Below are 10,495 nucleotides of genomic sequence, written 5' to 3'. Positions count from 1 at the left end.
CCTGGGGGGCACAGGTAAGAAGCCAGGCGTGGGGGCCACAGGTGAGAAGCCAGGCCTGGGGGGCACAGGTAAGAAGCCAGGCGTGGGGGCCACAGGTGAGAAGCCAGGCCTGGGGGGCACAGGTAAGAAGCCAGGCGTGGGGGCCACAGGTGAGAAGCCAGGCCTGGGGGGCACAGGTAAGAAGCCAGGCGTGGGGGCCACAGGTGAGAAGCCAGGCCTGGGGGGCACAGGTAAGAAGCCAGGCGTGGGGGCCACAGGTGAGAAGCCAGGCCTGGGGGGCACAGGTAAGAAGCCAGGCGTGGGGGCCACAGGTGAGAAGCCAGGCCTGGGGGGCACAGGTAAGAAGCCAGGCGTGGGGGCCACAGGTGAGAAGCCAGGCCTGGGGGGCACAGGTAAGAAGCCAGGCGTGGGGGCCACAGGTGAGAAGCCAGGCCTGGGGGGCACAGGTAAGAAGCCAGGCGTGGGGGCCACAGGTGAGAAGCCAGGCCTGGGGGGCACAGGTAAGAAGCCAGGCGTGGGGGCCACAGGTGAGAAGCCAGGCCTGGGGGGCACAGGTAAGAAGCCAGGCGTGGGGGCCACAGGTGAGAAGCCAGGCCTGGGGGGCACAGGTAAGAAGCCAGGCGTGGGGGCCACAGGTGAGAAGCCAGGCCTGGGGGGCACAGGTAAGAAGCCAGGCGTGGGGGCCACAGGTGAGAAGCCAGGCCTGGGGGGCACAGGTAAGAAGCCAGGCGTGGGGGCCACAGGTGAGAAGCCAGGCCTGGGGGGCACAGGTAAGAAGCCAGGCGTGGGGGCCACAGGTGAGAAGCCAGGCCTGGGGGGCACAGGTAAGAAGCCAGGCGTGGGGGCCACAGGTGAGAAGCCAGGCCTGGGGGGCACAGGTAAGAAGCCAGGCGTGGGGGCCACAGGTGAGAAGCCAGGCCTGGGGGGCACAGGTAAGAAGCCAGGCGTGGGGGCCACAGGTGAGAAGCCAGGCCTGGGGGGCACAGGTAAGAAGCCAGGCGTGGGGGCCACAGGTGAGAAGCCAGGCCTGGGGGGCACAGGTGAGAAGCCAGGCGTGGGGGCCACAGGTGAGAAGCCAGGCCTGGGGGGCACACGTGAGAGCCAGGCCCCTGGGGCGCAGGTGCTGCAGGTACAGCTCACCTGCACTCTGAAAGTTCTGCCTTGCCTATGGTGAGGAGCCCATGATCCCTCTTTCCCCATCACATCTCTGTGGGTCATAGTGAGATTTTTTTGTTTTTCTTTCTTCCTTTTTAAAATTATGGCTGTACAGTCGTTTTAAAGACAGCTTTATTGAAGTGTAATTGATATACAGAAAACTCCCCATGTTTAATGTATATAATATGATGAGTTCAGACATCTGCATAGACCGGTGAAACTGTCACCACAGCAAGGCAATAAGCGCCATTGCCCCACAAGTTCCACCCTTTCTGAAATGATGTGGTGATAATGGGAGGGGGTGAGGAGTGGCTGATCATCAGGTATAGAGTTTCAGTTACACAATATAAACAAGTTCTAGAAACCTACAAACAGCACTGAGAGTCAACAATACTGGATTATACACTTCAAAACTGTTACAGAGGGGAGAGCCTTTGTTGTTCATTGAAAAGGTGTTAAGGCCCTTGGGAACCTGCTAGGAATGGAAGTTGAAGTAAAAAATCTAAATGTTCCTTCCTGAGGAAGTGGTGGGCAGTGAGATGGTTGAGCTGCTGGTGCTTTGTTCTGGCCATGGCCTTGAGAGTGAATTTGTCCCAGAATGATGACTAAACTTGGAGGACTGGTTTAGCGCAAGTAAGGGAAAGGGAGTCTAGAAGAGCTGGCGGCGTGCTGAACTCTTAGGTAGTAGTGTTTCAGTTACTGGTCTGGTATTTAGCTGTGTGTCGGGGCCAGTTTCTTTCCTTATATGTGGAAATAGGAAAACAAAGCTACCTTCGTCTATGAGTTTCATAGGACTAAAAACACAATGGAAATGATGGCAGCACCTGGCATCTAGTAAGTGCTCAATAAAAATTCCTATTTTTGATGTAAAAAGTCTGAAAAAAGCTTTGGTATGCAAGAACAGGACATAAAACAGGAACAGGGTGGGGGGCGCAGGCAGCTGGTCAAAACCAGGTTGATTATTAATGCGCTAGATTTTTAATTTCAAGCGTCTTAATAGGTCGAACTGTCTTGCTGTCACCCACAGTAAAATTAGCCTCACAAATCAGTCATTTCTTCATCAGCCCCTCCCTTTGGTGACATACTGGTGGCTCTCAGCTCATCAGTCCAGGGAGCATCACTGATTTTCAGAAAAAAATGCTTTCCGCTGAGGCTGATGGGTGACACACAGTGAGCAAGACTGACAGATACAGGAGACTCCGTGTCTCTCACTTCTCAGGTGCCTCTTGCAACTCCAGATAAAGCTGTTGCCCGTGAGGCCAATGCCTTGGGTATACTGGGTTTCAGAACATATCTTTCAAAAATTGGGAAGTTTCTTCCATGAAACTCACAACATCCAGAATGCTGGGGCCCCTTTGCCCAGACTAAGTTGACGTTTGTTAATGTTCAATAGCATTGATGAGAGTGGCAAATGTTTTCTGTGGTGATTGGCTCCAACCCTGGGGTTCTTGAGTCATACCAGATGGAAAGTGGAAACCTGTTGAATGTTTTTGAGCAAGATGGCGAGGAAAAGAAAATGTCTGAGAAGTATGCAGAGCCAGAGCCGTTTGATGAGATTGGCTCTAGGCCAATAGATCAAACTGGGGTAGCCTTTAGGCCAGGCAACCCTTTCTCTGACTCTGGAGAGAGACCTGCACACAGTAAATATGCTCAAGAAGAGGGCCTTGTAATTATTGCTTAATGTGCTAGGATAAAGATTTGTGGCCCAAGCAAGATTGATTGAATCGGTTCACTTACTTAACAAACATCTGAGTGTCAACTCTGGGTCATGGTTCTGGGACTATAGTGAGGACAAAGACCAGTCAATGTCCTCTTTAAAAAAGAGCATTTTATTTGGACATCCAGACAATGAACAGATTAAAAAATCACATCCTATATAATAAAAGGCTAATCTGCAAATCTACCAAACAGTTGAATGACCAGTCACTGTGATGTGTACTGACGACCAGGGGGCAGATGCTCGATGCAGGAGCTGCTCCCTGGTGGTCAGTGCACTTCCACAGGGGGAGCACCACTCAGCCAGAAGCCAGGCTCACAGCTGGCGAGTGCAGCATCGGTGGCAGAAGCCTCTCCTGACTCCTCGGCAGCACTAAGGATGTCCCCTGAGGGCTCCCGGACTGCGAGAGGCGAGAGGGCACAGGCCCAGCTCAGGGACCCCCACTCCTCCCAGTGCAGGAATTTCATGCACCAAGCCTCTAGTATATAATACAATTTCAGGGACAAAAGCTACAGGGAAAAAGAAAGTGGAATAAGATGGAGAGAGATAGGTATGAGGGGCTATTTCAGATGGAGGGTTTGGGGAACCCCTGAGGGTATTATATTTGGGCAGAGGGCTTATGAAGAAAGGAAGTGAATTATGAGATCTAGGTAAATTATAGCTGGAAATTAAGTTGGCTCTATAATTCGAATATAGCCAGAATCCAGACACTTCTTACTGTCTCCATTGCTAATCCTCTGGATTAGGTCACAATTAATATTATAACTTACACAATAACCTCCATACTGATCTGCCTTTACCTCCCCACACCAGTCTAATCTCAACATAGCAGCCTGGACACATCTTAAAAACTCTAAGTTACATAATGTCATTTTAGTGCTAAAAATTCTAAATGGCCCCCGTTTCATTCAGTGTGAAGTTCCCAGCTCTTACCAGGGCCTTCAAGGCCTGTGGGCCTGTGGAAAGGACGCGTGCCCAGTGTGAGGACAGAAATGAGTTCCTCTCCCATGTCGCCCTGCACCCTGGTGAGAAGAAGCATCTGTGACTCCATTTCCAATTGCCTCGGCCCCTCTGGACTGGACACGTTGGAGGAGGCAGGAACAGTGGGGACTGTTATAGCTTTAGACCAAGATGAATACCAATCTCCCAGGCTCCTCCCTGGAAGATGATGAGATCATTTGGTAAATGTCAAAGGGTCAAACCCAGTCTATTCGTCAGAGTAGCTAAAACAACAAAAGTTTACTTTGTGCTCAGGTAACATTCAGGGATCGGGCATATGTTTGTTACACGAGGTCTGACATCTGCCAAGGCCCGGACACGCACTGTAGTCTGGGAGGGGAGAGGGGGCGCGAAGGAGGGCTCAGACTATTCTGGAGACTTGGCATCTGGAGGAATCTGGCGCTATCAGCATGTCATCAAAACTAAAAATATAGTCTACAGGACAGTATAACCCTGTGCTTAACTTTAGGAAAACCCTGGCAGGATAGGCCAGTCATGCCTGGAGGGAGGTTCCTAGTGACGGTGTCGGACTCTCTGGAGTAGGGTCAATGTCAAGACTAGAAGGAAGTTGCCTCATTCTAGCACTGAGTTTTCCAGTTTGAATCTAGCTCAGCCATATGCCCATCACCTGCACTTCCTCGTCTGACCCACTGCCTCAAGCATTCTCCAGTCCCAGTTCCTCTAGGATAGAACTACTGGTTCCAGTGGCCCCTGTTGTCTGTGAATCCACCCTTTAGACCAGGAGGCAGATGAGAAGTTACACAAGTCAGGGGTCAGAAGTCATTACCGGGGCCATAGACAGGACTTATTTATTTATTTATTATTTTAGATCTTTATTGATTAAAGTATTACCTATTCCCTCCCCCACCACCACCACCACACACACACACACACACACACACACACACACACACACACCTCGACCTCTTCTAGCACAAATAAGGGGAAGGGAAAGAAAAGAGAAAAGGCATGTCAGTATTGCCTGGGACATGGGTGACCAAGTTGAAAACTGAGATGGATCTCAGACAGAGGATGGAGGGCGAGGTAGGCAGGAACCCATGGAACAAGGAAGAAATGGAGACATGAGTTTCCAAGCAACAGCCCAGTTACAGATCAGAATGGTAACAGCATTCAGAGTGACTTCATACTGAAACCCTTAACCCAGATATTGCACACAGTGACATTTCCAGAACACAGGTAGATGGGACTCACGCTTGTCACTGCCAGCTTCCTGCCGTAGAGGTGAGGCTCAGGCAGGCAGGAGAGGACAGGAGCCGAACGAGGAGGGAAAAGGCTCCTGGAAGGGTGGTGGTTGAGTGCATTTTCTCATCAACTCTAGCAGTCGGCTACGAGGAATTCTTACCCTATTTCACAGGCGGCGCGTGAGATTCAGTGACGTCAACAAGATCACTCAGCCGCAGGCCAGGGCTCTGCAGAGGTGGCTTACATCTGTGCTCTGATGCCACAGACCGTGCTCTGAAGGACAGCACTGCATCCCAGCCAGGCGTGCCGGGGCCAGCGGAGCCTGGGTCTCAGCAGTGAGGCGCCGGCAGCTCGAGGGAGGCCCGGGTTCCCGGCGGCCTGTCACCAGCATCTGGCCCAGGTCCTCGCAGATGCTTAGGGAAAATAAATGCGTCAACCACACTGAACTGACTTTATGTTTTCTTTCAGATAATTAAAGAAACACACATGTGAGTACTAGGAGCTTCCAATACTTTGAGAATGGGTGATAGAGGTTGGTGTGTCCATTTTTATCAGTTAAGATTTACTTTATTGAACCTGGACTTCCATTATTATCCTGAATCGTATATTTTATACATCTCACCATTAGACCCTTGGCAATGCAATTCCAATAGGCGAGCTCACTTTCTGTTCTTGAAAAATCCCTAGCCGGGTTTTCACGCTGACATCACCCTGAGCACCAAAGTCTACTGACATCGCAGACACAGGTCCTGCTCACAGGCTCTGTGTCCTTAAAGGCCAGGGGAATGGGACAGGCATGGTTGGGTGTGGGGAAGCATCATTTTTGTTACATGGAACAGCTCATTGGTGGCAGAGCCTATGTCTGCATTTCAATGAGCATGGTACCCCCAACCCTCCAGGAAAAGGAGCTTCCTAATGCAACTCCAGCATCAGAGAAATGATTCGTGTCATAAAATAGCACCCAGTGAGCCACGCAGAGTCAGTCAGTGTCTGAGCCTCAGCTGAAGGGTGAATGGATCCAACATAAACTCTGCCTTTCCTGGGCCCAGGGGATGTGAAGGACCTGGTCTGTGCCCTGGGTGAGAAGCCGCTGTGCCACGATTTCTGCTTTGGGCACTGAAGGCAGCCACGGCCCTGGCACCGATGCAGCTTTCTGGGGCCTCTGGGATACTGGCAAGGATGGTCAGGTAAGGGGACTGTTTGCAGCTCTCCCTCCATGTGCTGTGTGCCCAGGGCAGGAGCTGGGGGAAAGGGTCCCTCTCCACCCAGAGGGGCTGTGTCCTTCCCTGGAGGCTGTGCACCACTTTCTCCTTTTAACCCATGGACAGCGTCACGGGAAACTGGTTAGACATGAGCATCTCCAGCCCCACCGAGACCTGCTGCTCAGGAACCCAGGCTGGGCTCAGTACTTCTGATGCACGTTAAGGTGTGAGAGCCACGGCCTCAGGCCCTGAGAGAAGTGTATCTTGATGTGTATCTTTACAACAAAGAGGGAGGCTGGCATTTGATTTTTGCACCAAAATCTCTTTTTGTCAGTCCTCACCAGCCAGCGTGGTCCACCCAGAATTCAGACTTCCTCCCACTCCAGTTTGCAAACGGGGCCTTTGCCTCACGCAGGCACCTGGGGGCAGGAGTAAGGCCACCATGTGAGGAGGGCATGGGCACAGCATGGGTTGGAGCCTGGGCCCATTCCTGACCACGGACCTGCAGGGTGGCGAGGAGTTTGGAGAGGTGCTGTCACAGGCACTAAGAATTTCATTCTCATATCTGTCTGCAGGCCAACATGCCTTTCACTCTCCCGCTCTCTCCGGATTCCTGAGTCAGGCCTCAGGTTTGCTGATCGCTGTGGCAGGAGGTCCCTCGGGTCCAGCTGGGTTTCCATAGAAACAGATGGAAACCTCACCCTCTGCGTCTGGCGGAGACTGTCTCTGGCAATTTGTGTTAGGATGTCCTTTCGGGAAGACATTTGCATGCCTTGGAGAAAGCGCAGTGAACAGACCATTCTCCCAGGCGGAGCTGTTCCACTCTGTTGTCCTGCTTTGTTTTGTTTAGTGTTCTCTTTCCCACATGCCTGGTTCAGCCAGCTCACAGTGCTCCTGAGACTCCGGCTGTGAGTATGCCCCGGCCGCTGCCCGGCCCTCCATCGGCCCTCCATCCAGTCATCCATCCCTGCAGCAGGCTCTACAGTCCTCAGTCAGCCCAGGGGTCTGAGACTGAGGAGTGAGGGGAGGGGAGGAAAGGGCGTCATGAGGGCAATCATTGCGGCAAGTCCAGAGTGTGACACAGGCTCAAGGGAGGCTGGTGATTACACTCTTGAGAATTTTGGTGGTTTGAGGTAAAGTTGTAATGTGATGTATGTGCAAAATCTTTGGGGAAGTTTGCATTTTGCTAAAAATATTTAGACAGTGATTATTATTGTGATCTGAAAAATAACTGAATTTTAGAAGCTAAGGGAAGATCAAAATATAATCAATCAAAATCTCTAATGACCACATAGGAGAGGCTCAGAGAGGAGGGGCTAAGTCAGAGTGGGATGGAGTAGCATTAGGGGCACATATTAACAGGAATAAGTCTGAAGGCAGCAGACACTCCAAATTGCTTTGGCCTTTTAGCTCAACCCCTTGTCCCCAGGGGCAGTCTCTGCCAGCCCAGTTTGGTTATCTGTGGGGATGCCACGTGGTGATAATTCAGATATGCTTATTGTTTCCACTTGTGATACAAGCAGAGCCAGACAGTGACTGCTGGGATTCATCCCCGTCCTTTTAGTTAATGTGTAGAATTTATGTAAGTTTACTGTCCCTCTGAATCTCCAACGTGTGGCCACTGGGTAATGTAGAGGACGGATCTGATCCCAGCACCGCCCTTGGGGAATACCCACAGGCCTTAGGAACCCATCTGGGGTGGCTTTGTGTTTTTTTTTCCCCTAGAACTGAAGAGTGACTCCTGTAGGTTACAAGGGGCTCCTGGAGGTTATTATTATTTAACAAGATAGAACAATGTCTTGCAATCAGTGGTAATGGTTTCCTTTTCTTTTCTTTTCTCTTCTCTTCTTTCCTTTTCTTTCCTTTTCTTACTCACTCCACTGTATTTCCTTTGCTGATGACCCTGCTTCATACTGTGGAATGTGTATCATTTTGGGAATGTGAGGATGCAAGCTAAGAAAGAAATTTTAAAAGATGATAACATTTGGAGACACAGCTTAACAATCATAATTTGTGAAAATGGTGTTTTGCATTAAGCTTGCGATGTCACATTGCCCACAGCTGTGTTCCCACGGACACTACATGATCAATAAACTGCACAAGAAAATAGAAACCGAACAGCTCTTTGTCCTAATAGCCCCTGGATCCGTGGCTGGTCCACAGGCAGCACGATGTTGATGATACATAAAAAGATGACATTTGAGACAGAAAGGCTGCCTTTATTTGCACACCATTTCCCAAGAGAACAGTGAGTGTGGTGGTGGTGGTTTTAAACAGGCTACATATTCTTGGATCATCTTCACATGGAGGTGGGTGCGTGTCCCATGCCCTTGGACCTGAACGGGCTGCTGAGCGCTTCAACCACTGGATGTGGCAGAAGGCGTTCTGTTGACTTGAGGTGAGGTCATGAGGGCCATCCAGCTTCGGCCTCATTTTCTGGAACATTCACTCTTGGGGCCCTGGGGCCAAATGCCTACATTTGGTCCTTTGTCTATTTTACATTTCCTCTTAAGGGCTAATGAGCATCTCAAATGTAACAAGTCTAATTGAGAACTCTTAATTCATCCCTCTCAAACCTGTTCCGGTCCAGTATGTCTATTCCCAGTTAATCTCCAATTACTCAAAGCTAAAATCTAAGACACATGCTTAACTGCTCTTGCTCCTCAGAGCCTTGGCATGATACCCAGTATATGTCTCCAATGTGACCACTTCTCTTCTCTGCTAAAAGCTAATGTCCAGTCAGCACTGTTTTCCATGACACTAAACACATAGACTCTTAAGTGGTCTCTTTGTTTCTGGTCTTCCCCCAGCATAATGCACCCTCCATGCAGAAACCATCACGATCTCAATAACTGCAATTGTCCTCAAGCTGCTTGATGGGCAGGTCACATGCAGGAGCTTTGCTCAATCCAACCTCTCAGACCCATGAGTGAATGAGAGCACAGCGGACAGAATCAACCTTGCCCAGGCAATCTTCCCAGCGGGGGCCCCAGGGATAAGCAAGCCAGGCCTGCTCTGCCTGAGCAAAATATCTGATCCACAGCATCTGAGAAGCATAATGAAATCATTGTTGTCTTATGCCACTAAATTTTCTTTTATTTTTAAAATCTGTTTTTATTGATTTCAGAGAGAGGAAGGGAGAGGGAGAGAGAGATAGAAACATCAATGATGGAGAGGAACCAAGATGGCAGCATAGGTACACACCTGTACTTGATGCCTCGCACAACCACATCAAAACTACAACTAAAGACAAAATGGATATCCAAAACCACGGGAAGGCTGGCTTAGTGGAAGTTCTACAATAAGAAGGAAAGAGAAAAGCACATTTGAGACTGGTAGGAGGTGCAGAGGTGCAGAAGTGTGGAGGTACAGAGGTGTGCACGAAACGGGCTGGCAACTGGGTGCGCTGTTCTCTTTTTCAATCCGGAGGGAGATAAAACCTCCCAATTACTCTGAATTCCAGTTCCAGGCGAGACTCTGGGAACCCAGACTCATATGGGGAGAAACTGGACTGTCTGGCATCAGGCAGGAACATGAGGGCGGCTTTCCCTCAGAGGTGCTTGCAGTGATCATTGTTCCTGCACGGGGTGCAGAACTCAGAGACTCAGGGACCTCGGGGACCTCGGGGACCTCTCCAGTGCAGGGTTGACTGGCAGCCACTGCTGTTTGCTCCACTCTAGTGATTCCCTAAGACCCCACCCCACCCAATTTACAACCCCACCCAAACTGTGCGGCAGCAGCTTTTACATATGAATGGCCTGTGCTCTCACCGCCTAAAACCTAACAAACTGCAGCTGGGTCAGAGAGACCCAGAGCTTCCAAAAGAAAGCCTGAGGCTTGAGAGCAGCCTGCATTGCTACACAGCTGGGCCTCATCTGGGCACCTCCAACCCCAAACAAAGAGGAGGAATCTGCAGATCTCTCTGTAGCTCCTGCTGGGGGGCCTCAGGCAGTGACTGACTTTGCACCTCCTTGGAGATCCAAGGATCAGTGTACCCAGGGGTTAGAGTGAGACCATGCCAGATTAAAACTCTTCACATCCATAAGAGGTACACTCAAAGGGCAGACTCAGTGAGCACCAAAGCGCCACTGAAAGTCCTGCCCCATAAGGGTGTCTCCAGCACAGCAGTTCTACCATTGTAGACACAGTTGGTCCTCACATCCAATTGGCCTGGTGGTCAATTCCTCCCAGTGATACCAACAGCAATCAAAGCTTACCT

Source organism: Myotis davidii, unplaced genomic scaffold, assembly GCF_000327345.1.
Source record: "Myotis davidii unplaced genomic scaffold, ASM32734v1 scaffold642, whole genome shotgun sequence".
NCBI lineage: Eukaryota > Metazoa > Chordata > Mammalia > Chiroptera > Vespertilionidae > Myotis > Myotis davidii.
This window is presented reverse-complemented; position numbering follows the sequence as displayed.